A 17749-nucleotide genomic window follows, 5' to 3' on the forward strand; every position below is an offset into this window, starting at 1 on the left:
ACAATTCTCTGCACTTATCCATGAAAATGTGGCCTTGTACATTTCTTTCTTTCATTCTTCAACAAGTCCTTTCATACAGAGCTCTCTGTAGCAATTATCAAGCCTCCTCAGCCTCCCATCTTTCTTTCTTTTAACCCTGTATACCTACAGTACATACTAGTTAATCAGCATCTAAGAAAAAAATGTTGCTGGCAAGTCTAAAAGACTGAGCCTTTCCACTTCAGTATTCTCAGTGAACTTACTCAACACCTACATAACTTTGAATTATTACTATGATATTTTTCACCTGGCTAAATACTTTTGATCAACAACTTGTTGAATTGTAAAGAAAGTTAGGAATGTTCATCTTAAATATTTTACGAAAATCAACTGGAAGCAAATAGGATTAGGATTTTCTCATAAAACAGGAAACATTTGAATTAAGAATGAGCATGAGAAAGCTTTGTTTTTAGACTGAAAATAGACTCAGGGGCCTCTTTATGAGGTGCACAAGTAGACCTGCTTGTTAATGTAAATCTGCCAATCATGTGGCAACAACTCAACGCATAACAGCAAACAGGCATGGTCAAAAGGCTCTGACCAAACATCAGAATGGGAAAGACGTGATCTAAGTGACTTTGACCATGGAATGATTGTTGATCTCAGACAAGATGGTTTGAGTATCTCAGAACGTGCTGATCACCTGAGATTTTCATGCACGACAACCTCTGGAGTTTACAGAGAATGATGCATAAATTTTTTTTTAATCCAGTGAGTGGCAGTTCTGTGGGCGAAAATGCCTTGTTGATGAGCGATGTCAGAGGAGAATGGCCAGACCGGTTCGAGCAGACAGGAGGGTGACAATAGAACCATGGATTACAGCAGTGGTATGCAGAAGAGCATCTCTGAATACATAGCATGTCGAACCTTGAAGTGAATGAACTACAGCTGCAGAAGACCACAAATATACATTCAGTGGCCACTTTATTAGGTATAGGAAGCACCTATAGGAATGCATTTTCCCCAATTTTACTTCAGAAAATCTCCTTTAACATTTCTGATTGTTTATTTATAGGAAGTGGATATGCTACATCAATAACTAGTTTTGTCTGAGAGTTTGCACTGGATGGCAAATGTGGTCATGTCACACATTTGCTTCACAGTTATCAATACCATATTACCAATGCCAGATCTAAATGCATGTTCTGAAAATTAATTTTTCACGGATGGCTCTGTGGTTTTAACTCCACTGGGTATTTTCAATGTGCTCTGATTTAAAAATTCCATTTCATTGGGAGTCATCATTGCAGTATTGATTATTAACTGCATGACCAAGATTGCTCCTGTAGGATCACTGGAACATTTTATAGTGGACTTCCCTATATTGCAGTCAAGGATAGCCCATACTTTATTCCATCTAATGGTTTCATTTTTTATGTGAAAGTCTCACATATTTAGTCCAAAAAACTTAATGAAATGAAGAACTGGCTTAGGATTTCTGAAGTATAATCGACCTATAATTGTTAATCAATAATCTACACTCTGAACCACGTCAGAGATGTGCACTATAAATGGTGTTACCATAAACAGGCAAACAGTTCACAAACACACACACAAAAATGAAAATTATGGAGACATTCAGCCAGCATCTCTGGAGAGAGAAATTTAAAGCATTGAATATAGAATTAAATATTCTATATTTAATATTATGTATGTAGAGAGCTTCAACAATTGCATGTAGCAATCATACTCCTTTAAAGAGGCTCATAAATTGGCAAAATCTTCCAACTAGGATCTCTGTTTCATTTTTTAATATGTTCTTTCTTCTGTGGTCATTGTAGTTTTACCTTTCAGTGGGTTGTTGACTTTCTGGAAGGGTAGATGTTTATAAGTAGAAGGTGGGGAGAAGGAGAATTTTTTGCCATTTATAAAATTCGTTATTTGCTCTCATCCTTCCAGAAATAAAAATTAGGTATTTAATGAAAATTTTAACGCCCATTTTGTATTGAATTGATCTTTCAGGTTTTTAATTTGATTGTGCTTGGGCTTATTTTAGTATTGGCAATACTAAATTAATCATTGGGCAGGACAGTAGTTAGCACAATGCTTTACAGTACCAGTGACCCAGGTTCAATTCCCACTGCTGTCTGTAAGGAGTTTGTAGGTGACCACACGTGTTTCCTCTGGGTGCTCCGGTTTCCTCCCACTGTCCAAAGACATACCGGCTGGTAAGTTAGTTGGACTTTGTAAATTGTCCTGTGATTAGTCTAGGGTTAAATCGAGTGGTGCGGGCCAACACAGCTTGAAGTGCCAGAAGGGCCTGTTCTGCGCTGTATCTCAATAAATAAATAAATAAAATCCTTCCAGTGTCAAAACCCTGTAACTTAAAAAAAAATAGTATTTTCAAATTCCCAGTTTGCAATTCATGGTACAACAGAAAAATGGACATTTTATTTTTGGAACATGTTCTGCATCCCATTCCATCCCACCATCCATCTCCTGCATTCCATGAACAAGGTTCAATACCGAAAGTCAACAATGGTCTCGATGTCTAGAAATACTAAGACACTTATTTGTGATACACACATTGGATAATTCAAACCAGCATGTCAAGCTTTAGGTTAACAGTAACTTTGCCTCAATGTGCATTGATGTCTTCACCTTCTATTATTACTTCCTGTATAGGATTCCTGCAGGGATCTCTGAAGCCAAGAAGCCTTCTGAATGGGGTCTTCAAGAACCTGCTTAAAAACAGAGATAGTAAAAATGTGGGGATTTAAAACAATCTTGATGCAAAAGGTTTGATAATGAAGCATGTACTTTCAAAATAACTCAGTTTAATCCCTTATTGTTTACATTCTTCAATAATCTGTTTTCTCTTTTTATTGAGATCTGAACACGGGCCTGACATTATTTGTCATTGTGTTATAAATGAACAGCAGGTCTTTTCTTGCAGTTTCAACCCTTCTTATTGATATATGATTCATATATCTATGTAACTGTTTTGCCTTGAATTACTGCGATCTTTGTCCATAAAATCAAGTTAACTAAAAAACAGGTTCAAACCTTCACTCAAACCTAACATTGCATTATCCCTTTAAGCACATAATTCATTTAATTATGCTAAATGAAAAATAAGCATATGAAATTTTATTTTCTTTATTGCTGAAATTAATTTTTCGGTTAATATTTTAAACGGATTGATTTGCATTTGTGAAAGCATTTCACAGTCCAAGATGTCCCAAGTGCTTCACGACTGTATAAGAAACACAACAGACCAATTTTCACATGGCAAGCTCACATAATATGGTCATTTGTTCCATTTATTTTAAATGCTAGCTGCACTTTAATTGCAGACTGGGACATGAGGTGATCCCATTTACTCTTCCTCAAGTAGAACTCTAGTTTAGCTTCCAAAAGAGCGACTAAAAATCACAGTAAATTAATATCTTTTCCAGAGGACAGTAACATGAAGCACAGTAATGCCTGGATCAAGTCTGCATGTCTCAAATCTTGACCCATGGCGCTGAGTCAAAGCTGACACATTAGGATGGCAATCTTGCAGTTAAGTTTCAAGCAACACAACAATCCCCAAGATTGCTATTTCAGTTATTTTTGCTGCACTGTGGCTGAGACTGTGGGCCTGCTCAGGCTGCCCCTGGCTCTGTGACGTTTTACTCCGCTATGTGCTGAATTGAGGCTCAGGCTGTGGGCCTGCTCAGGCTGCCCCTGGCTCTGTGTCGTTTTACTCCGCTATGTGCTGAATTGAGGCTCAGGCTGTGGGCCTGCTCAGGCTGCCCCTGGCTCTGTGACGTTTTACTCCGCTATGTGCTGAATTGAGGCTCAGGCTGTGGGCCTGCTCAGGCTGCTCCGGGCTTCATATCTGAGGATTCATTTTCATTTCAAATGCTGTTTGCTTACTTTTATTCTTTGCACAATTTCTCTTTTTCCTCTTTTCTCTGCACATTGGATGTTTGTCAGTCTTTTTCAAAGCTTTTTTTGGGTTTCTTGTTTTGTGGCTGCCTGTAAAGAGATGATACTCAGGGCTGTATAATGTATACATACTTTGGTGATAAATGTATCTTGAACTTTTACTTTACAGTGTACATTGTAAAAAGGAAATAAACTTACAGAGCATTATAGATTAGAATAAGCGGAGAGAAACAACTGCAATGCACTGTAAAGGACTTGAGTCAAATTGAGTTACCACAGAAACCAATTAGAATAATTGTAAATGAATGGAGAAAGACACATTAGTAGTATCAAGAAGAAGATGAAATATGACTGGGAGTATTCACCTCAATGGTCAGTTAGCAAATGTATGAACAGCAATGAGTTTATAGATTATTCGTGTACATTCTGTTTCAGTGAAACACCCTTTAAAGTGAAATCGTAGAATTGGTGGTGATGTGATTTTATTTGGAAAATGTAATCCATAGAGTTCCAATAATCTCCTCAGCACTGACCCCCACCCCCACCCCTTTTCTTGATCCCTAGTGTGAAGGACAAGGACAACATCTTTGATATCCAACACAACATCAAACAGTCAGTTTAGTTAATCACTCTGAAGAATTCTCAGAGCCAAATAACCAGGAGGTAAAAAAAAAATACAATCTTCAATTCATATTTTAAACCAAATGCCATAAAATAGCAGATGAGTTAGCAATATAATGAATAAAAAGTAAGTAATTTTTAATATCCATTACATTCTATATATATTCTGAGGAAATAACTATCCACACACATAACATTAGCTTTTTTAGAACAGCAGTAATTACAGCACTGACACACCTCATGAAATAAAACACAACAATTTTAGTCAGCTGCTTGGACTTCCAGCATCTTCTTTGTGATTGGATTACTACACTGCAAAGTCTCTTTAGGGATGCCTATCCTGAAGAAGTTTAAATCTTCCCTTCGATGGAAGTTCAGCAAAACCCTCTCTCACTGCTCCCCCTCTGTGATCTCTGCTGCTCTCCGAATCTTTGACTGTGTGCTTACCCAGAACTACTACCACAGCCATGATCTCTTTCACCAATCAACTTCCCAGCTTTTTACTTCAACCCTCCCCCCTCCTGGTTTCACCTTTATCTTGTGTTTCTTCCTCCCCTCCCCCACCTTCTAACTCTGACTCCTCATCTTTTCTCTCCAGTCCTGAGGAAGGGTCTCGGCCCAACATGTCGACTGTAGTCCTTTCCATAGATGCTGTCTGGCCTGCTGAGTTTCTCTGGCATTTTGTGTGTGTTGCTTAGATTACCAGCTTTTGCAGATTTTCTCTTTGGAATTTTAGTCAGAAGGAAGGGTTTAAATGGTGGTGAGAATAGTTAGCAAAGGATGTAATTTCATCTGATAACCAGGTTTTAAACTAATTTTGGAGAATGTGGCAAAATTGCAGATCATATGGAGGAAGAGGGAATCATTGCTGGCAGTTTCTGGGTTGTAGTGTTTAACTGTGCATGTGCACATTGCAGAAGTTTCTGGAAGCACCATGATGCAATAATGAATATTAAGAGTTTCACTATCATGCCGACCACATCATCCAATCCAATATCCTTGAACCACATGAAACACTGCTGACTATTGGTGCAAATTACAGAAAAGGAATCGAGTACAATTTGAGTTATAACCATTACAAGCCAACAACATAACTGTGGAGGCCAAGTGACCGGATATATTTAAAGTGGAGTTTAATATGTTCTTGATTAGTAAGGATGTCAAGAGTAACAGGGAGAAGGTAGGAGAATGGGGTTGAAAGGATTAATAATCAAATGGCAGAGTAGACTTGATGGGCCACATTCTGCCCCAATGCAATATGGTCTTACGTTCTGACATAATGCAAAGACAGGCCTTTGGATGAGAGTAACAAAATAAATCAAATATAATCAGACATCCAGGTAAAAGCTTCTAGTCTAATAGGACTGGTACAGTGTAGGCTCAATGTAGACAAGGACAGGTACAGTGTAGGCTCAATGTAGACAAGGACAGGTACAGTGTAGGCTCAATGTAGACAAGGACTGGTACAGTGTAGGCTCAATGTAGACAAGGACAGGTACAGTGTAGGCTCAATGTAGACAAGGACTGGTACAGTTTAGGCTCAATGTAGACAAGGACAGGTACAGTGTAGGCTCAATGTAGACAAGGACTGGTACAGTGTAGGCTCAATGTAAACAAGGACAGGTACAGTGTAGGCTCAATGTAGACAAGGACAGGTACAGTGTAGGTTCAATGTAGACAAGGACTGGTACAGTGTAGGCTCAATGTAGACAAGGACAGGTACAGTGTAGGCTCAATGTAGACAAGGACTGGTACAGTGTAGGCTCAATGTAGACAAGGACTGGTACAGTGTAGGCTCAATGTAAACAAGAACAGGTACAGTGTAGGCTCAATGTAAACAAGGACTGGTACAGTGTAGGCTCAATGTAGACAAGGACAGGTACAGTGTAGGCTCAATGTAGACAAGGACTGGTACAGTTTAGGCTCAATGTAGACAAGGACAGGTACAGTGTAGGCTCAATGTAGACAAGGACTGGTACAGTGTAGGCTCAATGTAGACAAGGACAGGTACAGTGTAGGCTCAATGTAGACAAGGACAGGTACCGTGTAGGCTCAATGCAGACAATGATATTCCATCCTGTCATCTTTCATCAGAGAAACCGGTAATATTTAACATTGATGGGTTTCAAAATAGTTGACGATGGTATATTGTTTGCAGCAAAGATCTGAACCAAGAGTATTGTAGACAATATTACAAGGCTTTCATCATAATACCATTAGTCATTTAAGCAGAGGCATGATCAGTGAAGAGCTTTATAGATGGTCTTCTAAGCTAGAAAAAGATTAATGGCAGATTGATTAAGTCAGTGTGAATCAATATCTTAGTAAAGGTAGCAGCTGCATTCTCTCAGCTAACATGTGCCACATTCGTGCTTGTGGGGACATGTAGACAGAGCATTGACACAGATAAAATCAACAGTAAGTTTCATTATGGAGCCTAACTAGATATCAACTCATCACAGCTCATGAGCTGTGCTGGAGATCTGGAAGAGTCACCAAGCTGAGTATGACTGTAGACATGGCTGTTCTCCACGTTGATCCACCAGGAGATAGTGAATAACATGTGGTAGTCATGCCAACTAAGGGCAGAAGTAAAGATATGCCTGGAGGAAGTATAAGCAGAGGAAGCTGAAATACTAGGAGAACAAAGAAAAAAAGGACAAATTGTGGGAACATGAGGTACAAGACTGGGATGACTGATTATCTGAAATTGCTGAATTTGGTGCTGAATCCTGAAGGCTGTAAGGTGCAAGTCAGATGTTGTGTTGACCTTACAGCTTCATTGGAACAGCATAGGAGGACAAATAGGAGGAGGTCATTGAGCAAATGGGATGGAGAATTAAATGTCAAGCTCAAAGTTGTGAACTGAACAGTATGTTCTGCAAGGTGGTCACAAATCCATATTTTGGTTGCCCAAAGCGGAGGACACCACATCACGATCGTCAAAAGCAGATGACATATTGGAAGAAGTTGAATGAAATATCTTCTTCATTTGGAATTAATATTTGAGTCCCTGGGTAGTGGGAGGGAAGGAATTAAATGATAGTTGCTGCATCTCTTGCAATTGGCGTGGAGGGTGTCACGAGTAGGGTGGTGAATTAGTGGAGATGGAAGAGTCAACCAGAATAAATTAACAAATATATTGAGGCAGGGATTATCATTTTAAAAGCTATATAGATTTCCAATACAAAACTCATATTTAACTAATCAAATAATTTGAAATATCAATAGGAATGATGTTTAAGGAAAATACAGTAGCGAACTTGTGTTTAAATTTCACAGTTTTGTTTCAATTTAATTGAATGCTGGAAGTTCAAAAATTAAATCACTCACACTTTTTTTTAATTAATCATCTAAAACATGGGAAGATGTATTTAGCCAAGCAAAACCTGACGGCTAATGGTTTGGATTTAACTTTATCTCTCTGCTTTGACTTCTAATTTGTTTGCATATGCAGTTTGGGTTCTTTTGTTACCAATGTTCCAAATTCTCTCCATTTCTGCACCTCACATTTGCTTTCAGTCCTTCCCAACTTCAGGTAACCTCTACATGTGGTGACAATGTTGTCCCTCCCCCAAAAGCCGTTACTAGTCAGCACCACCAATTCAGCGACAATATTAAATTGGCCTATAATCTATAAAGGTTTTGCGGCCAGGAAAGAATGGGAGTCTCGGTATTGCCTTTTTCTCTCAGTGGGAGATGGAGAGAAACTGAAGTAGTATTAATCACAGCTTGATTGGAGTGTGTAGAAAAGAGGGATTTTAGACAAAGTCTTGCAGGGTAATTGAAGCTAGGGAGTTGAACATGGGAGGAGGGGAAATGAAGCAATTACCTGCTTGAAGTGTTATGCGTGCCCCTAAACACTATATGGGTATCATGGGCTTTTAAAGAGGCATGAAGTCCAGTCCTGCTAGAATATTACTCACGATATACTACAATTGATGTTATATGTACTTTATACTGGATCCTTTGTAACATGCTGGCAATCCTTTTCTCTCCCTCAGCTCCAACTCCAGTATGTTTGAGGAGCTGTAGGCAGCCTGTGTGTGTTCACAGTGCCATTTAAATAAGCCCCGAGCTTTAACTCGCTCAGGCCCCTCTTCACTGTGGCAAACTCTCAAATTACAAAAGGCTTGAGAAGCAACTTTGGTAAGTAGCATCTCCTGGGCGCCAGGATACGACGCTAATACAGCTCGGGCTGATCCGGTGCTGTTCAGTGAGGAGTCCCCGTACGTCCTCCCTGTGGAATACGCGGGTTTTCCCTGGGTACTCCGGTTTCCTCCTACACTCCACAGATGTACCGGCCAGGTGGATTGGTCATTGTAAATTGCCTCATGAGAGGTTTGGGATTAATTGGGCTTGTGGGGCTGCTGGGGCAGCATGGCTTGAAGAGCCAGTAAGGCCTACTTCACGCAGTATCGCTAAATAAATAAAATAAAATTATCCTGCGTTCTACAAAATCAGAGGCTTCATAGAATATGGTGAACAGAGTCCATATGTGCATTCCACTGTTAAATTATGCAGATTAGAAGGGCGAGACATTGTTTGGTCCCAACATGACTTCCTACTGTGACTGGTGATGATGAGACACACCTCGTTAAAACTTTTATGCATGTATGTCAGAGTTCAGAGTTCAATCCTAGCATCTTCTGTAAGGAGTCTGTACGGTTTCCTCCGGGTGCTCTGGTTTACTCCCACAGTCTAAAGACATACCGATTAGTAGGTGAGTTGGGCACTGTAACGTTTCCTGTCATTAGTCTGGGGTTAAACTAGAGGGTTGCTGCCCTGTGGCTTGAAGGGCCAGGTGGCCCTATATCTCTACAGCACAGTATCTCTAAATATTTTTTTAAAGTCTAGCCAAAGGAACAGGAAAATGAACAAGGAGCATCAGGAACTTAAGAATCACAGTTCTGGTGTCAAATTTTAAATTAACTACCGGTAAATAGTTAATGTGTCAAACAACCACTTTATTATGCATATGATATCAATCATTTTGCTTATCTGAATAAATTTAGTGCTGAAATCAAATCTCGTGTGCACAATGTTGCTGATATAGAGCATAAACATAAAATGAAGGGATTGAAGGCAAGGTATCACTTTACCAGCCTGCACCTTGATATTTGCAGTATCAAGGTGCCCATCACAGAGCTTCAACCTAACAGAGGGATGAAAGGATCTTGCTATAATTCCCCTAAATCCAGCTTTGCCTGACACATGGAGCCCTGTTCTTTCCCTAAGATAGTGTAACATCAGTTACATCGGCTTTAGTGCAGCAGGTTCAAACTCATGCAGCGACATACTGAAGGAGACCATGGCCCATGGCAAAACCCTGCAGCTGAGCGCATCTGACCAGTTCAACTGGTGGCTCTAAAAAGGCGCCCAGTGACATGTGCAGCTGCTTTTGTTCAGAACCAGACTACTCGTCAGCAAAGGACCTGACCTTCTGCACACAACCTAATGTCCTGATTAATTACAACAAATATGTTCCGATACAGAGAAAAGGTAATGCTATCATTAATCCTTTCGCCCTGACCTACATTCTAAAATGACCAAAACATTCCTGACAATTGGTAAAACAATGCAGCCTGCAAAATAAAGGATATGCGCCCTGGTACGGGCCTAAGAAGTCGTGAAGTCTCAAAATTGATATACTGCTGAAGGTTAAAACACTTGATAATTAAAATTCAATCAATTAGCCATTGTGTTACAGAAAACACCTTAAACACAAGTTGTTGAAAGTATGAACTAATGTTCAATAATCAGCATGCATGCAGCTTTAACTTCTGTCAGCTTAATTGCTATTCACAATTTGCTGCTTAAGTGAATACCATTAATCCAATTTGTTTTACACATTTCTAAGGAACAATGCATGACCAACCAGGATTCATCTAAAGCATACTTTAATATTTTGGCAAGAAATGCTGCCTCTGTTCACGCTTTTCACCACCAGCTTTTCCTACGGGTGCGGACAAAAGGAAAAGGAGGACATTGTCCTGTTGATTAAGTAAGAGCTCATTAGAAAGAGCGGCAAGAGCCAAGACCCTGCATATGTATGAAGAACATAATCTGATTTTGCAACATAGTGAAAAGGGAAAATGACAAGTGCTAAGGGTTCATTTAATTACTTTAAGTGGTTCAAGGCTGTTTGGGTAGAAAAAGCAGCAGAAAGCATATATTTGTACAGTACATCAGTTGCAAAGCGTACCAGGAACCTGCAAAATTCATTCTCTCCACAATAGTATTTTGTTCTCATTCACACGAAGAAAATGAAAATATGGATAAATGCACTTGTATTTAACAAATCCATCATTGTACCTTTCAGAAATAACTGTTAAAGGTACTCACAAAAGTAAAACACTGTAATTACAAACCAAGACCTAAAAATTTAGCAGCATTTGCAATGAAAAAGGAATTGAATCTCTGGTTAGTTTGAAATATAAACCTGTGTGACCCTTTCTTTAATTCTGGCTTAGTGTGATGATAATTGAAAAGCAAATTAATACATAACCTTTCTATACATTATTTTGCACTATAAGTAATTGGGTGCAAAATATTCCACCCCTACTCTGACATATACTCACTGAATATGTCTACGTATTCTTTATGCTCTCCCACAACCCTATCTTCACAGCAGATTTCCTTCCATTCTCCTTGCCTGATTTTCCAGTACTATTTAGCCTCCTTGGCTGAGAAGGTGAATGGGAAAAGCGTGTGCTTCCATCTAAACAAAGGAAAGCTACCCACAGCCAACCCATCAAAAAAAAACTGCAGATACATCAAATCTAAATAAAGATGGAAAATACTGTATTTGTGGAGACAGAATCAGGTTAATGATAATTCTGTTCCTTTCTTCATGGCTGCTGCCTGACTTGTTTAGTATATCCATGAATGTTTTGTCTTTTTGTTTGTTTGGGGTTAAAATTACCAAGGTCTCAAGCTTTCCCAAGTCCTGATAAAGTGCTACATACCCAAGCTGCACTGGGTTTGGTGTACATTGCTGCCATCACTCACTTTGTGACTTCTAAGATTTGTAATGGATAATGTTTTCTACCAAATTTCATTCTACAGTATTATGTGGCCAATAAGTAAGTGCTGGAGCAGATCTTTCAGGAAATATGACTTTAAGAACTATTTAAAAGACTTAAAACAAGGCTACATGACTTCTCTATTAATAGAGGGACCATAAATACCCTTTAAAGTCATGAATATGAAGTGCAGCAATGCGAGAAGATACACAATAGAGATTTTAAAGATATTACAAAACCTAGTTTCACTGTAATGTAAAATGCTGCTTTGGTTATTGTAGTCACCCAACGTGCTGCACTTTGAATCTGTTGTTCTTGAGTTCTGAATTTGCTGATCATTCTTGTGTACACTCTATGCTCTACCAGCTGATTGTCTTGGTACAATATAATTTTGGGGAAATTATGGTTAGTTTAAAATAAATGTACTGTACTGTATACTTACCAGAAACCTTCAGTTCAAAGCATTCCTCCGTGACTGGCTTTCAGAAACTGCTGCTCATTGTCGTAACACTGTAGTGATACATGTGGAAATACAGTGGGATGAGCGTGTTTCACTTTGGGTGTAAATCACCTATTCTAAGTGCCATCTTTAGCTCTGGGGCCAATGTCAATGACTGCCACCTCTTCAATTGAATATATTGAATGTTCCCCCACTGAATTGATTTCTTGTTAGAGAGAGTGCGAGAGAGAGGGTCAAATCTAAAGTAGTACTCTTCACCTAATTAATAACTTAAGAGTGGTGGATGAGAGATTAATGACAAAATCACCTGCTAGAACCTCATGCAGCTTGTTAATTAACAAAACTCTCAAGAGGTTAAAAATATGTATTAAGATAAACTGTTAAAACTTGTCAGAAAATTCTGACAAGTGCTTTTGTAATGTGATTTTATACTAAGCACACATAAAGCCCCCTTTTTATACTTGTTTTGGAATTCCCACTGTGAACTGTAGGTGTGAGGCTCGCTGTTGATTTATTAATTTTACTTTTCATCAATGCATCACCTGCAGGCACAAAAATGTTGACTCTCAAATATAATAATCATACAGCCAAATGGACCACAGGCTTAATTCCTACCAATGCTGCCAGTCATTCTGGGTAGATACTCCTTCTACCTCAGGAGTTTTAATAAGCACCATTCTCTAGCATTATAATTAAAACTCAAAATTAAAAATTGTTCTCATGCTTTGAAAGGCAGTGTTACATCCAATGGAAAATGTTAGCCAAAGTAGTGCCAAACATTCTGACCCCTGTTGTCAGCTCAACACAGTCAGCCAATGGATCAAGTGGGAAAGGAACTTAGCAGGCAAAATGTGCAAAAAGAAATTCTCAATTAGGCCTCTTTTATTTAGTGAGCCCCATGTGGTGCTCAACAGCCCCATGGACGCCAACAGGAAAGCCTGTGGTCTTCATGAGTTTATCAGCATTCTCACAGTGGAGGAGTACTGCTGGGACTAGGTTACTGCCCCAGGATCAGCTGGAGGTACATATGCACACACACAAGCGCGCGCGCACACACACACGCACACGCACATGCCATGCGTGGGCACACACACAGACACGCATGCACACACTTGGCATCTTGCCAGCAGGGGTACCTGGTGCCTTCTGAGTTGCCTCATTGTTGCAATTGAGACAATATGTTTTAAACCACTGTTGTCATCAAGGCCTCACAATCAGTTAAATCCTGGGAGATGAAAAGAGGTCAGCACTTATCCTTTTCAGCCTTACTGCCACAGGTGGTTTTTTTCCAAGAAGAGGGTATTTGCTGCTTAAGGGGAAATGCTATTGATGGCAAAATTAACAAGTTATCTTATCAACTACCATAAGCCTTAAAGTCTAATTAATTTGGAGCTGATCAATTGCCTTGAATGAAGCATCGATTTCTCCAGCCTTTTCAGGTTATGAGATGTTGACTTCAGTTCTTTTGTACAGAAGGAAGCCAGGACACATCTATAGAAAGATGCTGCATGGCCTCATTTACCTATCTAGATTAATCACTGCATTATCTTTAAACATTCTTTAATACATATTTATTTCAGCGGATTAAAACAAAACAAAATGGAGCTTTTGAACCCTTGGCGTCAGCTGATCTTAGGGGTGAACGGCAATGTTACTGGAATGAACTTATCTCTTAAATCCAGTTGGCTGGCCTTCATCTTCAAATGTTGACCCGAGAAAGAGGTCAACTGCTTCTTTTTGCAAACAGCTGCTTGATGTTTCTGGGCAAATGGACAGACTTCGACAATATTTTTGTGAGACCAGGTTTCGGTTTGAACACTCTGCATTTGCTTTTGCAGTGTAACAGTTGGACATGTTGGTGCAGACTGCACTAGTATTTCTTTGTTACTCTGAACATAGTAGGCGTATGGAGAGGGAAAATGAACAGTTCAGCAGGTACAGCGTTCACCTCATTGTCTCAAAGCTACTTAGGGTATGCTGAAGGGTCAAATTCAGTTAGTACAAAATCCCTGATGCAAGGGTTCTAACATTCTGAAGAGGAAATGAAAACCATGATGGAAAACTGCCAAGGATATGAACAGTCTACACAGCATTAAGGAAATACTTTGGAAAGCTGTATGTAATAGTGGAGGGGATCCCAAGTCAATTTGAGTGTGAATTATTTGGTGGCTGTGGTGCAAAGAGGCCTTAAATCAGCTAAACTGAAACATTTCAAGATTTACTCAGCAAGAGAGATAATTATCTACCAAATCCAGAACTTAAATGACATTTATTTCATACAAAAATTCATTATTTTCTAAGGGGCGTCAAGCCTTCAACTTTTAAAATACTCCTTTGTTCCAAATTGTGCATATCACTGTGTTATAATTTGTATTGAAAAGAAAAATGCCTATTCATCTTAAACTTTAATTTGGAAGCTCTTTCCACAGGGCTACAGATTCTAGTTTTATCTTTTCAATTGTATTACCTCAGTTTTCTCAGAAAAGTAAAATTCCTGAGCTAATCTGTTTGTCAACCTCCATGAGCTGCTCTGCTTCTGTACAGAAGCTTTTATAGAAATGGAGTTTGGACAGACTTTCGTTATATTTGTCGTGCCACACTATTGACTATCCCCACTCATTCAACTAACCCTTATTCCAATGTAAATACTCTTGCATAATGTTATGACCTATTGTTTAGCTTGTGTCATTCAGTCACCAATTCAATGCATTTAATTTTTAAACATCTGTGAGAAAGCAGAAAGCTGTTCTTAAGCTGTGTTCTTGTTAGGTTTTAGATCAGGGCTGATATTGCTAAAAACATTGTGTAGAACTATTGCACTTGAATGTTTTATGGTTTAACAATCAGCTACTATGAATCCTATGATGAAACCAATAAAGATCACAACGAAAGCAATTATTGACATAAATATGAACAATAGTATTACTGTTGACAGCCTGTGAAGAACAATGCTTTTTATTGTATTGGGTAAATTATAATATAAATTAGGTTACTTAACTGCATTCATTGCCTCCTTACGTTTCAGAATGTTTTTCCTTCTTTGGCATCTTTGCTGTTGCAGTGTGCCAGTGATGATCCATCCGTCATCAGTAATTGCATCTGCAGTGGGTACCATCTACAAAGTGATCCAAATTTATTTCAGCTACTTATGTCAATGCAAGTTGCCTTCAACAACAACTTGTAATTACAAAGTAACTCAGTAAAATATTACAGACATTTTAATGGAGTAATTTTGTTTTCAAAATACAGATAATCTGCAGGTATAAGTGAAAATATTGGAAAGCACCCACAGGCATCAGCATGTCAATCCTTCATCATTGCTGAATCAAAATCTTGGAATTCATTACCAATGTGGAGCAGCTAAAAACATACTGAAGGAGAAGATCTGCCTATAAAATTGGGTCATAACTTCATTATGTTAGTAATTCCATCTTTCTAGAACTAATAAAACTACCATCTGGACCACATCATTTTTTCCAGCTATCATCAGGCTGATCATCTGGTACAGAAGTCTGAAGTCCTACACCATCAGGTTCCAGGGCAGATACTTTCCGTCAGCCATTCTGTTCTTGGATGAACAGGCTGAACTGATCACTACAGTTTAGCAAACCTATGAACACTTTGACCACTTTGCGCAAAAATTCCTTGTTCTAATTGTTTTCTTTCCTGTAACAAATTGTGTACAATGCAGTGAATGTTCATATTTTTCTTGTGAATCCTGTTCATATGATATTAGGTTCCTGTGATGCTGCTGTAAGATTTTCATTGCAAATGTGCATACATGAGCAGCACGGTAGCATAGGGGTTAGCACAATGCCTTATGGTACAGACAGCCTGGGTTCAATTCCCATCACTGCCCGTAAGGAGTTTGCACATTCTGCCCATGACCACATGGTTTCCTCCCACAGTCTAAAGACCTACCAATGATCATTGCAAATTGTAAATCGGGATATTGCTGGGAGGCATGGCCTTAAAGGGCTGGGTTCTCTGTATTCTCAGTAAATAAATAAATATGCTTGTGTATATGACAATAAATTTGACTTTTTAATTTTAATATATTCATAATAAGCCAATATATTTCTCAGATCAGTCAAGCACCTATCTGTTTCCATCCCCTCCTTACTGCACTGTTTTATTTGTACGCTTTGTTGTCATCCTTTTGCTTCCTCTCTCCTGTAACATCTGATCCATGAGGCGTGCAGCTTTGGCAAGTCAGTGGCGAATTCTAGGAGGCACCCTTAAGCATTGTCAGAAATATTCATGTATCACAACCAGAAACAAACAAAACAGCAAAGGAAGAGGGGAGGCAGGTGATATAAAAGTATACTCAAAGTATACTGCAGATGCTGGGGTCAAAGCAACACGTACAAGAAGCTGGAGGAACTCAGGAGGTCGGATAGCATCCGTGGAAACGAGCAGTCAATGTTTCGGGCCTGACAAAGGGTTTTGGGCCAAAATGTTGACTGCTCATTTCCACGGTTGCTGCCTGACCTGCTGAGTTCCTCCAGCCTGTTGTACGTGTTGATATAAAAGTATATTCTTTCTAGTCCAAATAAAGAGTGTTGCCCTGCAAAATTGCCCATCCATTTCCTGCCATAGAAGTGACCTGACACATTGAGTTCCTCCAGTATTTTGTGTGTTGCTCAAGATTCTGGCATCACCACTTATCTCCAGATATTGTTACATTCGCTTTCCCCATTGTTCACCCTCAGTAACTTTGCCTCCCCTTTCAGATTTTTTTCTCTTCTGCAATCTTGTTCTTAATCAGGAACCTCATTTTGCCCACCGCATTTTGGATAGTTGTCTTTCCTTGATAGCCGTGGCTGTCAACAGTTTCCCGAGAGTCGAACAGTGAATTGATGAGATAACTAAAATGCCACCCAGTTCCAATTAAAACTCAATGTGTTAGCGCCCTAGCCTTTGTTTTCCTCTCACTACCCTGTTGAAAATAGCCCTGTACCTCAACCTTCCCAACTCTACATTCTCTGCTATTGCAATCTCTTTTCCTTAGCTATCAGAGGACACCAGTAGTTTGAGCCCAGTAAGATAAATGTAATCCTGAATGCTCCTTGATTTGCTAATTTGTGCTAATTTGTACAATAATGAGGCATCATTTAAAAACAAGACAGTTAATACCTGCTGTTTTCTCACTCGCTATCTATTTTTTCTCTCTCTCTCTATTTAAAAATTTTGGCTTTAATGTTGCTCCTGCCAAATTAATTAAACCATCAGTTTTCACTTCCAGTAGTCCTCACTAATGTTCTCACCTGAAGGCTTTTCTGTGGACTGAACTGTGATTATTGTGTTGTTTTCCCTGATAACCAGTTGGTCTCTTGAGTAAGGAAACCCCAGAAGGGACTTTCCACAATGGAGGTGCTAAATTCTGTTGACAGGTTCAATTTTCTTAGCATAAACCTCCCCACCTCCCCCATTAGCTGGGGGCTACCTTCTTTACAACTGCTTGATGGCACCACAAATCCACATGGTGTAGTATTAGCCTGAAGAAACACTTGACTATTTGCATGCAGATTACAGCCAAATGAGCGCTTAATGAGTGCATATAGATGACAGAGGAAGCACCTGATTGCATAGTTACTGCAACAAAAACACAGAGGAAAGCAAGGCCTCAACTCCATTATCATTACAATACAATCAAGTACAGCAGTCGTAGGGGGAAAAAAATCCTTTCTATTATAGCTGCCTGCCTCATTCTAGCCTCTGTAGGTCAGCT

General features: G+C 39.2%; 1 long non-coding RNA gene across 1 annotated transcript; it reads right to left on the minus strand.

Moving 5' to 3' along the window:
• Window positions 1–2453: 2453 nt before the first annotated feature.
• On the minus strand, window positions 2454–12105 carry LOC140723302 (uncharacterized). The gene is made up of 3 exons (XR_012097855.1): window positions 12001–12105; window positions 3901–4002; window positions 2454–2723 (listed from the first exon to the last, which is right to left on the minus strand). It is a non-coding gene; the product is annotated as an uncharacterized lncRNA (long non-coding RNA).
• Between the last annotated feature and the right edge of the window lie 5644 nt (window positions 12106–17749).

Source organism: Hemitrygon akajei, chromosome 3 (genome assembly GCF_048418815.1).
Source record: "Hemitrygon akajei chromosome 3, sHemAka1.3, whole genome shotgun sequence".
Classification (NCBI taxonomy): Eukaryota; Metazoa; Chordata; class Chondrichthyes; order Myliobatiformes; family Dasyatidae; genus Hemitrygon; species Hemitrygon akajei.